Source organism: Gossypium hirsutum, chromosome D08 (assembly GCF_007990345.1).
Source record: "Gossypium hirsutum isolate 1008001.06 chromosome D08, Gossypium_hirsutum_v2.1, whole genome shotgun sequence".
Lineage (NCBI taxonomy): Eukaryota > Viridiplantae > Streptophyta > Magnoliopsida > Malvales > Malvaceae > Gossypium > Gossypium hirsutum.
This window is the reverse complement of record NC_053444.1, coordinates 6,451,469-6,457,402: the sequence shown is the minus strand read 5'-3', so window position 1 is coordinate 6,457,402 and position 5,934 is coordinate 6,451,469.

Genomic DNA, 5,934 nt, shown 5'->3' with positions numbered 1-5,934 from the left:
TTGTGATTTTAAGTTTAATTGTTATATTATTAAGTGTTCGGATTATGGAAATACCACTGAGTATACCATACTCAGCGTACGGTTTGTTTCCGTGCGCAGGTTTAGTAAAGATAGAACGTTGAATCAGCATCCCAGTTCGATCCCGAATTCATTAAGGTAAAGTGTGTTAATTATTGGTAATGGCATGTACCTAGGATGTTTTATGAGAGTCATTTAGGTTGTAGATGTACTCATGAAATGAGTAAATTATGGTTGGCAACGGTATGTAGTATGAATTTTGAAATTTACTAAAAATTCGTAGTGATTCTAAATTAGTCCCGAATTGAATTTACTGTTCATATTGGACCGCGATGGCCCATTAAAGGGACGACATCTTAAAACTAGGATGTGTGTAAATATTTATTTTAATTAATGACCGAAATTGGACTGTACTGACTGGTAATGTCTCGTAACCCTGTTCCGATGACGGTATAGGGTTAGGGGGCGTTACATTTAGTGGTATCAGAGCTATTCAGGTTTAGCCGATTCTCGGACTAAATCGAACTCGGAATTGAGTCTAGGGGTACATGCCATAATTGAGTCGAAATTGAGTTGGGATCGGATGCTGATATATTTGTTTGGTACTGTTTTATAGTGAAAATATTAGACAAAAATATCGATGGTATTGATTATGAAATGTATACTGGAGACGAATAGTCTCGTGAATTAGATGAAAACTGAATCAACAACACTGGGTATAAACTCAATGGGTAATTAATTACTGAATAATGACTGATGAAATAATAGAAAAAAATGATACATAATTATTTAGAATTATAACTGATGTTTTTCAGTGAATAGAAGAAATTGTATTTGTTATGATATCTACCCCTCCTGTTTCTCAATCGGTTCCCGAAGTGCTTCAAGGTATAGAGCTTGTCTGAACGGGTAAGTTATCTGCTGTTAATGATCTGTACATGTATATATATGGTGTGGATGAATTGAGAATTACAGTTGAGAATGATCTTGAAAGAAACTGAAACCTGGTTAGAGAATATTATCGGGATTGTAAATGAATTGTTCTGTTCACCGATTAAATGTTAGAAGGGTATGATATTTCTGTTAAAAGATTTAGGTTATCAGTGGTAGAAAAATTGATTATGTTGTGATTAAGAAAGGGTTATTTGGAAATTTTCTAAGATAAGTTCTGAAAGAAAGATATATATATATATATCAGTCAGAGATTTCTTGATCAGAAACGTATAGAATTCTTGAAGCTTAAACAGGATCATATAACTGCAACTGTGTATGAAGGGAATTTGTTTGATTAAATAAATATATCTGAGGGTATATTCCGATAGAAACTGTAAGGTACAAATGGTTTGAAGATGGTTTAAAAGAAGATAAAAAGTTGAGGGATGTAGAATAAAGAGTGGCATTTGTGATTAGATATGATTCTTCTGATTATTATCTTAGTGATTGCTTGAAGAAAATTGAAAAAGACATTATCCAGAGTTCAAGACCGAGTAATGTAGTTAACAGAGGTAGGTTACCCTGTAATCTCAGAAATACGAGTGAAAGCCGAAGTGTGACAAATGACTTCACTGTAAAATCTGGAGAATGAACATCAGCCAGGGTATATGTTAATTGTATATAAGAAGATATTTCTCTACCGGATGTCATTACAGGTACTTTCTTCTTTATCGACACTAATATGATTATTTTAAATTGATCTTGGTTTGACTATTCCTATGATTACATAAGTTCAGTATCTATTAAAGATTTGCCTGTTGGGTTTGCTAAAATTTTTGGGTTGAAGCATTAAATTTTTCAGATTAGTATTTATGGGCTGATAAGATCTGCAGGAACTGTTTGATAATGATACTACTGTTTTCTGAACGATTTGATGTTCTTACTGTTTGATATAATCTCAATAATGGAATGGTTAATTCTGCATGATATGGTGGTAAATTATAAGCAGAAGTATAATATGTTGCAAGATCAAGATGATGAAATGTTTTGTTGAATCAGAGAAGATTGAGCTAATTGTCTATTGTGATATTGAACATGCCAACACAGATATATGCCAGAAAGGGGTCATGGTATTTACCTTGTTTATGTATTGAATATTAAAATATTTAAGTTAAGGTTTAAATCAGTGGCAATAGTGCAAGAGAATTCTAATGTGTTTCCAGAAGAGTTACCCGAACTACTGTTGATTGAAGAAGTTGAATGTGCTATAGATTTTGTAACTGAAATGATAGTGAAAAATATATTTGAAATCAGAGGTTTTCTAAAACTAGTCGGTTATTATAGAAAGATGTGGAATTGGAATGATCTGATAGACGTTAGCAAGGTTCTGATTAGTTGAAAGCTCTGTTAACTGAAGCACTAGTTCTGGTTCAGTCTGAAATCCGATAAAGAAACTTGTGGTTTACAGGGATAGCAGTGTTTTGATGCAAAAAATAAAAAATAAAAAATGAAGTAATGGTTTATGTTACGAAATGTTAGAATCACATGGGAAGAATTATTTGATACCTGATTCGGAAGTGGTAGTTATTGTTCTTGTATTAAAAGATCAAGATATGATAATTAATTATCATTCGAAAAGACAATGAATGTATGTATATTCAAGTTGAAAGCTTTGTTTTGTGTTATGAGCTATGAACATCTGACTGTTATCATTTGAAGATGGTTCAATTTTGGTAGAGATAAAAAAATTAAACCGACTTCTTTACAGCAGATCTGCGAAGCTCAGAAATGTGGTAATGAGTTATCGATTAAATGGATATAGTATACAGATTTCTGATTAAACATTTCAGATTGGATATGATGGTTGTTTGCTATTTAGAAATAAAAGCTGAACAGAGAGATTCAGAACTTATACAGGATAATTTGCATGAAATTATAGTAGTACTATGTCTATGCATTTTGGAATAATAAGATGTACAGTGATTTGAGGAAGATGTGTTGAAGACTGGGAAAGAAAAGTAGTACTTTGAAATTGTATATAAATGTTTATATCAGATACAGATATCTTCAGAACTGCTACAGCTAGAAAGGATATCAAAATGGAAGTGGGATATAATTTCTATGGGTTTGAATTGGAATTATCTCGATCTTTGAAAAAGAAAGACGGTATTTGAGTAATCATCGAAGGTATGGAAAAGCTTGTATATTCTATTCTAGTATGAATAAGTTTCTTACTCAATAATTGTTTGAAATCTAGGTTTCTGAGATTATCAGATTACATGGTATGGTGGTTTCTATTATTTCTGATTGAGATACGTGGTTTATACTCTGATTATAGAACAAGTACAAGAAGTTCTGGGTGCGTAATAATAGTTTTCAACACTGTATGAAGTTCTGAATAATGATTGATGTAAAACTGCATGGGATTTGATTAAATACAGTGAGAAAAAGAATATGCAGAGTTGTTTAATTCGTGAAATTGAAGAAAAGTGGAAGTGATTCGAGATAGATTGAAAGTAATTTTGACAGATAAGAATCATATGTGGACTTGAAACGTTGGGATATTGAGTATTTAATTAGTGATATGATATTTCTTAAAAATCCACCTTGGAAGAAAATTTTAAAGATCAGGTTGAAAAAGAAATTGAGTTCTTGTTCTGTTGGGCTATGTGAAGTTGTAGAAAAGTCAAATTGGTAAAATATTGCTTGGTTTTGCTTCTAAAGTTACAGAAAGTTTATGATAATTTTTCATGATTTAAAGCTCAGAAGATTATAGAGATCAAATCTCTTGCATATTATACCGATAAAGGATATTGAGATTTGATGTAATCTATAGTATGAAAAAGAGCCGGTTGAGATACTAGCCCGAGCGGTAATGTCATAATATTGAAGAAGCAATATGGGAACCGAGAGGAACAGCGAGATCTTTGTACTTATACCCCCACCTCTCTCAGGTAAATTTTGAGGACAAAATTATAAAAGGGGGGAGAATTGTAACGACCCAAATTTTACCGTTACCGAAAAAGTATATTTTCGGGTCTCCGTTTCTGAAAAATGGATTCGTAAATATTTATTAAAAATATTTACGAAGTCAATTGAGTGGTTAATTAGAGTTTAATTAAGTAAATTTAGTTCAATTAAGAGTAATTAGGAAAAATGACTAAATTGAATAAAGGATGAAAGTTGAATTGTAGAATAAAAGAAAATGAAGAGGACCAAAATGGCAATTATGCCATTTGTCCTAAGTGAGGCGGCATAAACATAAAAATCTGAGATTTTTTATGTGTTAAAATATATATTAAATTAGTATTATATTATAGTATATTATATTATATATTATATTATATAAATAAGTAAAGAAACATAAGAAACAGAATGAAAGCAAACGAAACAGAGAAGAAACAGGGGAGAAAGAAAGAAAGAAAAAGAAAAAGGAAAATTTGGGTTTCAAGGCTTAAAGTTTAATTTGGTAAGTCAATTAAGTCATTTCTTCTTAAATTTTGATGTTTTAGAAGCTTTAGAACAAAGTTTTGATGAAATTAAGTTGATATTTTGAGAGTTTATAGATTTTCAAGTATAGTTCATGTTGAATAAAATAGTGAATTAAGGGTTTAATTGAGTAAATTTCAAGCTAGAATTGATAATAGGATCAAATTGTAAAGTAAGTTATAAGTTTTATGTTGTAGGGACTAAATTGATGAAATTTTGAAATTAGGAAAGTATGCTGGAAATTTAATATTTAAATGAGAGTATGGATGAAATCTGAATAGAAATAAAGTATGAATTAAGATAGAAAAGTAAGTGAATTTAGTTAGAATTAAATTGAAATTAAAGTAAATCAACATTTTGTACTAAGACTATTTTGAACAGCAGCAGTAGTCTAAGTTTGAAAAATCACCAAAAACTGTAGAAATTGAATTAGAGGATGAATAAAATATGAAATTAAATATTATTGAGTCTAGTTTCTTATAGAAGAAACGATATAAGCAATTGAATTGTAAATTATGAGATACAATGAATTTTGTGAGACAAGGTCAGAATGAATTCGGGTTCCCCTGTTCTGACTTTGGAAAATCACCAAAAATTGAATAAAAATAATTAGAGGCTTAAAGTTATATGTTTAGAATCCCTAATGAGTCTATTTTCATTAGAAATCAACGAGAATGTTATCCGAGTTCTGTACTATGAGATAATTAATTTTTAGTGAAGAAGGGACGAAACTGTTAGACAGCAGAATAGGGGTGAATTTAAAGAATAAACTGTACTTAATGGCTAAACCAAAAATTTTGAAAATTTTATTGTAAGAAGATTTTTGAGTCTAGTTTCAGGAAAAATTAGCGGATCTTAATTTAGAATTCTATAACTCAAGATATGAATTAGTAATGTATTAATGATTATGAATTGTATTAATTTCGTAGTCAATGTGGTACCAGAAATCTCGGCTAAGAAAGGACAAGACAAAGTCAACGGGAGTTAGCTCGAAAATTACGGTTTGTATTTCTATAATCCGACCCTAATACTTAATTGTTGAATTTATTTCTTAATATGTATATTAAGTGTTTTGAAGTAAGAATTATTGTGTTTTGCAAATGAAATGGATTGATATAGTATGTGATGAAATTATTGAATTTATATTGATTGAATTGGCGTATATATATAGATATATATATTGAATATTGAATATATATTGATTATTTGAATTGAATTGAAATATAAATTGTTTGAAAATTTTAAATATGAGATTTGTGATATTTGGATATTTGTTATTGAAAAGTGAATTGAATTGTATTGAATTATGAATTTATGTGATTAATTAAAATGTGTATTGATTGAAAAAAATCGAAAGTGAATTGAATACCCTATTAACAGTATCGGGCTGAGTCGGATATAGTTGGCATGCCATAGGATTGGAAGTGTTCAGGGATTCTTCGACCTCGAGTCGATGAGACACTGGGTGTCACTATATTTCTTCGGATAGATTCG